At 42.1% G+C, this 12,994-nt stretch overlaps 1 pseudogene; it reads left to right on the top strand.

The window, feature by feature from the left end:
• Positions 9,666 to 11,727, top strand: LOC102184726 (annotated as a pseudogene).

Raw genomic sequence — 12,994 nt, 5'->3', positions numbered from 1 at the left:
TAAAGCAGAATTAGATGTTTTTCTGGAACTCTCTTGCTTTTTCCATGATCCAGTGGATGTTGGCAATTTGATCTCTGGTTCCTCTGCCTTTTCTAAGAGGTGAAATAACTTACCGGTAGGTATTCAGCAAGAAGATTTAGTATGTCGAACTTCAAAGCACGAACTTTATAAGGGTTTGGACTCCGAATAAAATGGACCCAGGTTTGCATCTTAGCTGTGCCTCTTGTTTCATCATTTGTAAAAAGAAATTACTGTACCACCTACTTCACTGAACTATGGCAAAGCCTAAACAGGTAATGTATTAATATGTATAAAGTATTGAGCACAATGTCTGGCCCTGTTATCACTGTTGTCTTCGCCGTCAATCATTATTAGCAATATTACTCCATTCCACTGGATGAAATTTCTATATAGGGTCAGAGTCCACGTGCTCCTCTTTCATTCTTCACAATACCAGGTAAGTGGAGTTTATACTACAACTATATTCTTACCTGGTTTCTGCCTTTCATTCATCTTAACCCTTCTTGTGAACCGTGAACTTCCTGATGTTCCAGCTGGTTTTAGAAAAGGCAGAGGAACCAGAGATCAGATTGCCAACATCCGCTGGATCATGGAAAAAACAAGAGAGTTCCAGAAAAACATCTATTTCTGCTTTATTGACTATGCCAAAGCCTTTGACTGTGTGGATCACAATAAACTCTGGAAAATTCTGAGAGAGATGGGAATACCAGACCACCTGATCTACCTCTTGAGAAATCTGTATGCAGGTCAGGAAGCAACAGTTAGAACTGGACATGGAACAGCAGACTGGTTCCAAATAGGAAAAGGAGTACGTCAAGGTGTATATTGTCAGTTCAGTTCAGTTGCTCAGTCGTGTCCGACTCTTTGTGACCCCATGAATTGCAGCACGCCAGGCCTCCCTGTCCATCACCATCTCCCAGAGTTCACTCAGACTCACGTCCATCGAGTCCGTGATGCCATCCAGCCATCTCATCCTCTGTCGTCCCCTTCTCCTCCTGCCCCCAATCCCTCCCAGCATCAGAGTCTTTTCCAATGAGTCAACTCTTCGCATGAGGTGGCCAAAGTACTGGAGCTTCAGCTTTAGCATCATTCCTTCCAAAGAAATCCCAGGGTTGATCTCCTTCAGAATGGACTGGTTGGATCTCCTTGCAGTCCAGGGGACTCTCAAGAGTCTTCTCCAACACCACAGTTCAAAAGCATCAATTCTTCGGCGCTCAGCCTTCTCCACAGCCCAACTCTCACATCCATACATGACCACAGGAAAAACCATAGCCTTGACTAGAGGGACCTTAATCCTGCTTATTTAACTTATATGCAGAGTACATCACGAGAAATGCTGGATTGGAAGAAACACAAGCTGGAATCAAGATTGCCAGGAGAAATATCAATAACCTCAGATATGCAGATGACACCACCCTTACGGCAGAAAGTGAAGAGAAACTAAAAAGCCTCTTGATGAAAGTGAAAGAGGAGAGTGAAAAAGTTGGCTTAAAGCTCAACTTTCAGACAACGAAGATCATGGCATCTGGTCCCATCACTTCATGGGAAATAGATGGGGAAACAGTGGAAACAGTGTCAGACTTTATGTTTGGGGGCTCCAAAATCACTGCAGATGGTAACTGCAGACATGAAATTAAAAGACGCTTACTCCTTGGAAGAAAAGTTATGACCAACCTAGATAGTATATTGAAAAGCAGAGATATTACTTTGCCAACTAAGGTCCGTCTAGTCAAGGATATGGTTTTTCCTTTGGTCATGTATGGATGTGAGAGTTGGACTGTGAAGAAGGCTGAGCGCTGAAGAATTGATGCCTTTGAACTGTGGTGTTGGAGAAGACTCTTGAGAGTCCCTTGGACTGCAAGGAGATCCAACCAGTCCATTCTGAAGATCAGCCCTGGGATTTCTTTGGAAGGAATGATGCTAAGGCTGAAACTCCAGTACTTTGGCCACCTCATGTGAAGAGTTGACTCATTGGAAAAGACTCTGATGCTGGGAGGGATTGGGGGCAGGAGGAGAAGGGGACGACCCAGGATGAGATGGCTGGATGGCATCACGGACTCGATGGACGTGAGTCTGAGTGAACTCTGGGAGTTGGTGATGGCGTGCTGCGATTCATGGGGTCGCAAAGAGTCAGACACGACTGAGCGACTGAACTGAACTGAACTGAACTGAACCCTTCTTGGGAGCATCAACCATGTCTTATTTATCTTTACATCTTCAGGCTCTTGCACATAGTATGTGTTCAATAACAGATTTTGAATGAAACTGTAGGTGAGGGTAGAACTAATTCTATACTGCAACAGTTTGAGAACTCTGAGTCCTATTTCTCAACCTGAGAAAAATCACCATTTCCTAGAAAAACATTTGTTTATAAATAAGTCATGATGGAAGGTCAAGGGTCAGCAGTGAATAAAAACCACACATTTTCAAGGAAAAATTTTATTCTCCCCATCTGTCCCCCCACCCCTGCAAACAAAGGGTTGCCATTGTAAATAAATCTTGTTTCATTTTAAACCCTGATGCTCTTCAATTGATTAAAAGTTGCACTCATGTGTCAACAAAATTTCAGCCCACAGTGGTTAGTTATTGAAGTCTCCAGAAAAAAAATCCATGTGTCTTATAAATTTAATTTCTTATAAAATTCAGGAAAAAAACATTTCAAAACTCAGCAATAAAAGAATTTTGGGATAAAAGGAAAGTGCATTTTCATAAATATTTCAAATAGAACCTAACAAAAGAGAAATCTTCACTTCTTCAGATTGAGTTCAAGTAAGTTTTCAGTTGTTCCCTTGTGTCTGAGAGCAGTAAACACAGCATAGGAATAGCAACAGATAGTTGACAACGTTCATCCTGAGAGCATATAAACACACAATGGGAAGCAAGTATTTCGGCGGCAGTAAAAACAGAGCAGACACATGGGCATCCTCATCTGCTCTTGATCCATATCACAATCATGTAATTAGCCTCTTTTTCATTTTGCTAATTTACAGATGGTTAAGACCATTTTTTTTTTTTTGGACAGGAAAACTGTGACAATGGTTGATTTCTCTATCACTGTTGTTATGTTTTACAAAATGTGTACAGCCAAGCACACTGGCAAATAACAAAATTATCCAGTGATTCCTTTTTTTCTAATTTTGCACATCTAATTTTAGTATTGTGTTTCTTTCATGTTTTTTCCTACGAGCCACCATTTTTGAAGCTATGTTTTTATATATCAGCTATTCAATAATGGAACCATGATTCCAGGACTTTGCAAACTCGCAGTGCCCTTCAGAAAGGCAAATATAACATAAATAAAGTGGAGGATCACTTAGTATTTATACGCTGTTCTTATTTCAGTAAATATTTTTCACCTACTGATACCCCTCCTATGCCTCCTCTTCACTGCAATCTTGTTATGAAAGCTCATTGTTAAGGATTTCATTAAGAATTAATTATTATAAAATAATCCTGCTCCTTATAGAAAAGGGGGAAATACAACAAAACACAAAGCAAAAATAAAATTAAGCACAGTCCAACTTATAGATGGCTAATGCTAACATTTTTGTTTACTGCTTGTCTTTTTTCAAAGAATATATAAATAGTACATAAACATTCAACTTTTAAAAACAAATTAGAAATATACTAATTAAACCTTTGCTTTTACATTTAAAATTGCAACTAGAATATTTATGGTAATAAATATTTATGAAAAGAAAAAATTTGACTCACTGAATGGTATTTTAAGATAAAGATTACCATAATTTAATCAAGCCTCTACTGGTAAGCATTTATATTATTTCCAATTTTTGTTGTTATGAAAAATACTATACTAAGCATTCTTATACATGCTTCTACATATCTCTAATTATATTCTTATTTTCGAACATTACTAGAATATGAATTTTTAAGGTTCTTTATATGTATTTAAATTTAAAATCCTTACTATTAATTTTAGAGACATAACCATAACACAGAGAATCAAGATGTCTGTCCAAGTCCTAAAATAGAAATTTTTGGTGCACTTATACAAGGCCCACTTTAAATCGTTGGCACATAATGCATTCAAAAGCTTGATATTTTTTGTTAAAATCTTCCAGAATGGTACCCATGTTCAGCTCAGCTTGGTTCAGTTCAGTCGCTCAGTCGTGTCCGACTCTTTGCGACCCCATGAATCACCGCACGCCAGGCCTCCCTGTCCATCACCAACTCCCGGAGTTCACTCAGACTCACATCCATCGAGTCAGTGATGCCATCCAGCCATCTCATCCTCTGTCGTCCCCTTCTCCTCCTGCCCCCAATCCCTCCCAGCATCAGAGTCTTTTCCAATGACTCAACTCTTTGCATGAGGTGGCCAAAGTACTGGAGCTTCAGCTTCAGCATCATTCCTTCCAAAGAAATCCCAGGGCTGATCTCCTTCAGAATGGACTGGTTGGATCTCCTTGCAGTCCAAGGGACTCTCAAGAGTCTTCTCCAACACCACAGTTCAAAAGCATCAATTCTTCGGCGCTCTGCCTTCTTCACAGTCCAACTCTCACATCCACACATGACCACAGGAAAAACCATAGCCTTGGCTAGACGGACCTTAGTCGGCAAAGTAATAGCTCTGCTTTTGAATATACTATCTAGGTTGATCATAACTTTTCTTCCAAGGAGTAAGTGTCTTTTAATTTCATGGCTGCAGTTACCATCTGCAGTGATTTTGGAGCCCAAAAATATAAAGTCTGACACTGTTTCCACTGTTTCCCCATCTATTTCCCATGAAGTGATGGGACCGGATGCCATGATCGTTTTCTGAATGTTGAGCTTTAAGCCAACTTTTTCTTGGCATAAGATAGTGCTAGACAGGAAGACACACGTCAGAGATCTTTATCATCAAGATACCATATCTTTTTATCATAGTAAGTGAAATAAATTAGAGAAAGACAAGTATCATGTGATATCACTCATATGTGGGATCTAAAATAATGATACAAATAAACTCATTTTCAAAATAGAAACAGATGCACAAAGAAAACAAACTTATGGTTGTTGCCAAAGGAGGGCGAATGGAAGCACAAATTGAGAGTTTGGGGTTAATAGGTACACACTGCTATATATAAAATAGATAAGCCACAAGGACTACTGTATAGCATGGGAAATTATATTTAATATCTTATAATAACCTATAAGATAATATATTTAATATCTCAATATATAAGCACTAGATAATTGTTATATAATTATATGCAATTACAAATCATTAATTATATATAGTCATATATAATTATATTTACTACAATTCATTTATGTCATATAATTTAATAATATATTTTAAATTATAATTATTATATAGTAATTATGTAATTCTTACATATTATATATAGTATATATACTATATGTACTACTATTTATACTATATATACTATAACATAATTATACTATAATTAATTAGTAATTATAGTTATGTTTATTATATAACTATATACTATATTCAGATATTAAATATACTATCTTGTAGGGTATTATAAGATATTAAATATAATAGCCCATGCTATATAGTAGTCCTGTTGCTTATCTATTTTATATATAGTAGTAGTGTGTATTGGAGAAGGCAATGGCATCCCACTCCAGTACTCTTGCCTGGAAAATCCCATGGACGGAGGAGCCTGGTAGGCTGCAGTCCATGGGGTCGCGAAGGGTCGGACACGACTGAGCGACTTCACTTTCACTTTTCACTTTCATGCATTGGAGAAGGACATGGCACCCCACTCCAGTGTTCTTGCCTGGAGAATCCCAGGGACGGTGGAGCCTGGTGGGCTCTACGGGGTTGCACAGAGTTGGACACGACTGAAGTGACTTAGCAGTAGTGTGTATCTATTAACCAGAAACTCTCAATGGAAAAGAATCTGAAAAGAAATACATATATGTATCTGAATACATGTATATTGTCTATATATATGCAAGAAACTAACTGGCACCCCACTCCAGTGTTCTTGCCTGGAGAATCCCAGGGACGGGGGAGCCTGGTGGGCTGCCGTCTATGGGGTCGCACAGAGTCGGACACGACTGACGCGACTCAGCAGCAGCAGCAGCAGCAGCAGCAGCAGCAGCAGCAGCAGCAGCAGCAGCAGCAGCAACCATTGTAAACCAGGAATACTGCAAAAAAAGATATCAAATCTTTGTAAACTAAGCCATACTGTAAGGCAGTCCTAATAAAAGTAATGAAAGGATTTTTGAATATACACATATTTTAATAACAATGTTAAAATTAGTATTTCATATTCATATGAAATATGACAGTATAGGAAAAGAAAATTCTTAAAACAAAGAGTGAAAATGGTGACTAGCCTGTTTGGATATTAAAGCATATTATAAGGTGACAATAATTAAAACCGCATGAAGGTCGTCCTGCAGGCGGCCGGAGGCTGAGGAGCCTCTGAACCCTGGAGGGAGAGAGGAGACTGAGGGAGTGAAAGCCGAGCGGAGCAGGAGGGGACGCGCTGCGGGGCTTACCGAGCCGGGTGAGGTGGCAGAGCTCAAAAGGGTTCTTCAAGAGATCCAGAGCAGGCTCCTGCCTTCGGCCTCCGCCCCCCGCCCCCTTCCCCGGTCCCGGTCTCTCCTTCGCAAAGATGTCAACACGGCAGTAGCTGACACTCCGCGCCTTTACTCGACGCCGGAGGACCTGACGGACGCTGACGGGCCTGGGAGTAACTTCCTGGAGACGCCATGTTTAGTCCACAGACGGTGGGCCTGGGCTGCGCGCGCCTCACCGCCTGTGAGGTTCGCATGCCGACCAATCGAAGGACTCGTCAAACTGAAGCATCCTGTGTACAACGACGCTGCAGTGACTGTGAGTGGCTGAAAAATGAGCTGCAGCGAGACAGCAAGGTTGTAGTACCACCACTCCCTGGGAAAGCCTTGAAGCGGCAGCTCCCTATCCGAGGAGATGAAGGGATCTCTGAGGAGTCTCTTATTGAAGAAAGGAGGCAGGGCCTGCAATTTATTAACAAAACTGCTGGGCACCCACTGGCTCCGAACGAACGCTGCCTACACAGGTTCCTGCAGGAGGAGGCAACTGACGGGAACTGTCCCCGGGAAGGTGCGCCAGTAGGAGCCCCTCTCACCACTGGCCCTCTACTTTCCTGCTGAACTGACATTGGTTTTTGCACGAAGCCTCTCTCTCTCTTATCTGAAGTTGTCTGCCCATCCCCTGGCCGGATAGACTGTCTGGCGTTGTGTCCCTTGGTACCTGACTATACCGCAGGCACTCTACTAGGATCCTCTTCTCTGAGGAGACGTGGGAAACCACAGGCAGATGCCCTCTGCTTGGAGTTGGGGAGTGGATGGGGGTATTGGACTGGAAGGCAATTTCTTGGGCATTTACCCATACCAGAAGGCTAACCTGGGGGTGGGGGGTGGGGGGGTCTTATGCTGGTGGGGCACTTGGATACATATTGATGCTGCAAGTCCAGGGGCATTTTCTTACTCTTAGGTTTAACCAGGAATGATGAGCAGGGAAAGACCCTGCCTTTCCTACCTGCATGAACTTTTTCCTTTGGGGAAGGTGGAAGAGACCCCTGAAGCTCTCATTTTCTCTAGGCCTTTTCCCAGTTTTCCCAAGAGATTCTTTTGCTATACTTTCTCCCTTGTAACTTTTCATAGCAGTAATTCTAGAGTCTAAGCAGTCTGTTTTATTGAGCAAGGTGTGTGGGTTTTTTGAGCCCATCATCATGGCTGCTTCAGAATCAGAAGAAAGCCACAGGAAAGTCGAGGAGATCCTGTTGGCTAGTCTCTCCTTTGTGGCTCCCCACTCTGGCTGCCTGTTTCTTGCTCACCAGCAGGTCAGTATGGGCTGCGCCAGCAGCTCTCACTCCCCAAGCCCTTGCTACTTTTATGGGTTAGCTTTGCAAGTTTGGTGGCTTGAAGGCTGGGGGAAACTCACCACTGCCAGATTAACTCCTTGAAGTGTGGGAGTGGATCATTTTCTAGGTACCTCCCAGTGGTAGGGAAGAACATCACCACTCTCTTCCTTCTGTTAGGTAGGTAGAATAGGGAAAAGGAGTCCAAAGTGGCGGTGGCTAAAAGACAAGGAAGGGAAAAGCCTGCGAAAATAGAGCAAAGGAAGGTCCAAGGACCGGAGTGAGGACCTCAGGTAAAACAAACAACACTCCTGGCTGGCCCAATTTACATAGGACAGGCCCAGGGAGAGAAAAACATATGAAAAGAAGAGCCAAAGCTAGCTCTCTCTCTCTCTCCTGTGCACTGGGGCGCTTGTCTCTTCGCATCTTTGGAGAGACGTGCCCTCACGCCTCGAAGATGGATTTTCCTGCTATCTTGTAAATAAAATAGAGCTGTAACACTGATTTGTCTAAGAGCTATAACACGGTCCATTCGAGACCTGAGAGCTATAACACGGTCTATCCAAGACCTGAGAGCTGTGACATGCCGAGGGGGCTTTAATGTCCGTCATTCCAAATCTTTGTTGTGACGAGACAAAAACCGAGGCGCATACACTCGCATGACACTTCCATTTTCCCTCCTCCCACCCCCATGCTATTTAGTGCTGCCACAAAGTAGAAACACAGGAACAAACCACAGCCTGACTTCTCTTGAGCACTTTGAGCTGTTGAATGGGGCTTAGGGCCAAGAGGTGTCGCTGCCCTCCCCAGCTTGGTCACAGGGTTATTGAACTGCCTGTGCTCGTTTCCCATGGAACCCCAGCATTCTCCCCAGAAGCTGAGCTAGGGTTAGCAGCTGGGTATAGATTTCCTATCTTAGTCTGAAGCAGCTTCTTGAGGCTGGCAGCTTTCCTGGGCTTCTCTCTGGGAGGTGATCTTTGGTTTGCTGGGGCCTGATGTCTATCCCAAGTTGTAGGATGGGAGTAGGTTTACTCTGGTGTCAGGTCAAAAGTGGGGGCTCTTTGCTTATTAGGCTTCCTATCATGGAACGATTGGAGTTCTTTATATAATCTTGGGGAAAAGGATTACTGATTCTGACAGAGAGATTGAGGATTGGATTTTAATATGGGGTTTGCTGCTGCTGCTGCTAAGTCGCTTCACTCGTGTCCAACTCTGTGCAACCCCATAGACGGCAGCCCACCAGGCTCCCCCGTCCCTGGGATTCTCCAGGCAAGAACACTGGAGTGGGTTGCCATTTCTTTCTCCAATGCATGAAAGTGAAACGTGAAAGTGAAGTTGCTCAGTCATGTCTGACTCCTTGCGACCCCATGGACTGCAGCCTACCCGGCTCCTCCATCCATGGGATTTGCCAGGCTAGAGTACTGGAGTCGGCTGCCATTGTCTTCTCCAATATGGGGTTTACATCCATGTAAATGTTGAAGTTTCCTGAGACAAACCAGCTCTCTGGCTGCCTGGCCTAAGCAGCCCCTAGAGAGAGGCTTTGCTCCCTTTCCCAGCTTTCCAGTGTTGGTGGTGTTGCTGCCTTTTTCATCTGTATCTGTTATTGACTATTTGTTTTTAAAGATTCCTTCTTTCATTGTGCACAAGTGCTGAGAGCCTTAAGGCCCCATTTTTGCTGTGTATATATCCTGACTCGGGGCTTTTATTCAGCAAACTGTTCATTCTTCTGTCAGACAATGTCATATTCAACTCTGTTCATGTTAAAGCACTGTGAAGCCAAAAAAAAAAAGAGAGAGAGAGAGAGAGACCTGGAGCACCCACATGGCCCGCATCCAGCCCACACTCAGGTCTGTCGATGATTGTAAACAACATGGACCATTCATGGAGAAGCTTGAAACTCACATCTGCAATCATGACCTAGAAATTGTGCAACTTTCATTTATTAGGGCTTTGTGGACTCTATAATAGAACTGCTGAAAGTGAGAAGCCCAGGAACTCAAACATCAAGTGACAGATACTAATAGAAAACTGCAACATGAGGGAAAGGAATTGGTAATAGCAATAGAAGAGCTGAAGCAGTGTCAACTACAACAGAGAAATGTTTCTGCCCCTGCTGATAAATTAATTTTTTGTCTTCTAGTCCTGGAGATGTATAGCAAACTGAGGGACCAGATGAAAACTAAACGGCATTATCCTGAACTGAAAACTCTGGAATATAGGTAGAACATACCTGTCTGCCTCAAGTAAGCCACTATTGATTCTGCAAGGTGAGGGTAGACAATATCCCCAGGCTTTCTAGAAGAAACTAAGGATGTGTCTATGTTTGATCTCAAAGACTTTCTAGAGTATTCGCAACCTTCAGACAAAACTGGAGAGACTGCCGCGAAGCAAGCTCAACAAAAAAGAAACCTGGATAACATTATCTTGCAACAACCCAGAATAGAAAAATCTAAGAAAGAAGCATATACAATTTTTGGATACAGAGATAGAAAGCACTAGCCCCAAGTCTGAACAGGATTCAGGAATTCTGGATATTAAAGATGAGGAAGATGATGAAGGGACCCAAGATTTGGTTGATTTCTCTCCTGTTTATCAATGTCTACACATATTCTGTCCTGGGGGCCTGGGAAACATTTGAGAACTACCAAAAACAGAGGCAAAAACAGGCTTGTTTGCTGCTCCAGCCTCTGTCTAACACGCATAAAACTTTAGATGGCTACAGGAAATATTTCAATCAAATTGTCAGCTTTTTCTTTTGTGAAGATCACATTTTACATACAATGCAGGACTTGGTAAATAGAGCCCACATTGGTGAACTGTGGGAAATGGCACTTTCAAAAACCATCGCAGCACTCCGTACTCGCTCATCTTACTGCTCTGATCCAAACCTCATGTTAGATTTCAAGAACCTCACTATGCTTTTTGTTGACACTTCAGGTGTATGGTTTTCCTGTAAATCAGTTTTTTGACATTCTGCCAGAAATCAGAGACCAGTATAGTTAAACTTTGCTAAAGAAGTGGTCGGACATTTTCAGAAACATACTTGATTCTGACAACTACAGTCCTGAGATGTATAAAAAGATGGTAGGACAATTCCCATTCCAAGATACAGAGCTGGAAAAGCAACCATTTCCAAAAGTTTCCATTTTTTGAATTTGTGCCAAGAGCATACAACCAAATTAAAGAATTTATCTACGCCTGTCTGAAGTTTTCAGATCTTCATCTGAGCTCAGCTGAAGTTGATGACATGATTTGTAAATCTATAGACCCGTTGCTGACTAGGACTCTAAGCAACTCTCTGCAGAATGTCATTAAAAGGAAGAATATTGGATTTACTGAGCTTGTCCAGATTATTATCAATACAACACACCTGGAGAAATCCTGTAAGTACTTGAAAGAATTTATCAATATCACTAATGTGCTTCCAGGGACAGTTCATGCTACCAAGCTGTATGGCACCGTGACTTGTAAGGTTGCCAGACATGCAGCTGAAGAAGAGATTTATACCAAATGAAACCAGGAAATTGACCAGTTTCTACAGCTGGCTGGCTATGATTGGATGACAGGAAATTTGGGCAGCAAAGCAAGTGATTACCTAGTAGACCTCACTGCCTTTCTATATAGCACCTTTGCTATATTCACACACCTTCCTGGAAAGGTGGCCCAGACTGCATGTATGTCAGCTTGCAAGCATTTAGCCACTTCTTTGATGCAACTTTTGCTGGAAGCTGAAGTACGGCAGCTCATCTTGGAAGCATTACAGCAGGTCAACTTGGATGTCAGAGAATGTGGACAGTTGGCCAGATCTGGCCCGGTGTCTGGGTTCCAGGAGGACACGCTGCAGCTGGCCTTCATCGACTTGAGAAAAGATCCTGGAGAATGACACTCAGTTCTCCCACAAGGAGGCTTCTTTTTTCTCTTCCTGATTTCTCCTTCCCACCAAGTTAAGACACTAGCTAATGAGCATTTAGGTGCTTCGAGTTCAAGGAGGCAGAGGATAATGGCTACAGAAGCGGACTTTGCTATCCTCTGCCATCCCAGGTCAACTTCAAACATCCTTGAAAATACTGTAGAAACTTCCTGATCCATATCTAGAGGCTCAGAAATGAGAATGCAACTTCCTGACATTACTATTCAGAGAAGAATTATTTTGTGTTGAATCTTCATTCTACTCAGAGTGGGGATGCTTCTTTCTTTATTCCTCTGTGTGTTCTTTCTCAAGGAGAGATAGCGATCATTTCAGTTACCTCTTCAGGAGTCTTAGCCTAGACCAAGTTTCCTCTGTGCCACTTACTGTGATGTCAGATTCAGGAATTATTTAACTTGACCCATTAAGTGACCGGACACTTTGCTATCATGTCAGATATGGATGGTGGTAAGGATGAACTGACACTTCTTTCTCATTATACTCACCTAAAATGCTGCCTATTCCCTGAGTACAGGCAAGCACTGCAGAGATTCCCTATCAGCCAGAAACTCAACTGTGCAAATTTGCATCAACTAATGCATTTGATAAATACAGTACAGTATATTTAAGTATGCTTATACAGTGAAGAATACAGTTTACCAGTCAAAAATCAATGAACTAGGTTTACATGGATCAATGTGAATAGATCTTGAAACCATATATTTTTTTCCCCTGGGGTATAGTTGCTTTACAATTGTGCATTAATTTCTGCTGTACAACAAAGTGAATCAGCTATATGTGTGCATATGTCCCCTCCCTCTTGGACTTCCCTCCTGCCACCACCCCCATCCCATCCAGGTAGATCACCACAGAGCTCTAAGCTGAGCTCCCACTATACAGCAGGTTCCCACTAGCTATCTGTGAAAACAAAATTTTGAATGAAAAAAGTGAGTTACAGAATGTTGTATGCAACGTCATATATGTAAAATAAAACACAAAATATTACCATAAAAAAGTATGATAAGTATGCATGAACAGAGTCACAGATTAACAGGAAATAATATAAAGTCCAGGAATAGACCCAAAATACATACATGAACACTTAATATATGATAAAGGTGAATTTAAAACTATTGGGGAAAGATAGATTATCACAAAAAGGTGCTAGAGCAGCTAGAAAAAAAGGTAATTACACCAACATCTCATATTTTACACCAAAATAAATTCTGTAGTGGTCAAAGAT

This window comes from Capra hircus, chromosome 10, assembly GCF_001704415.2.
Source record: "Capra hircus breed San Clemente chromosome 10, ASM170441v1, whole genome shotgun sequence".
Classification (NCBI taxonomy): Eukaryota; Metazoa; Chordata; class Mammalia; order Artiodactyla; family Bovidae; genus Capra; species Capra hircus.
The sequence above is the reverse complement of the archived record's forward strand: the minus strand, read 5'-3'. Positions and strand labels throughout refer to the sequence as shown.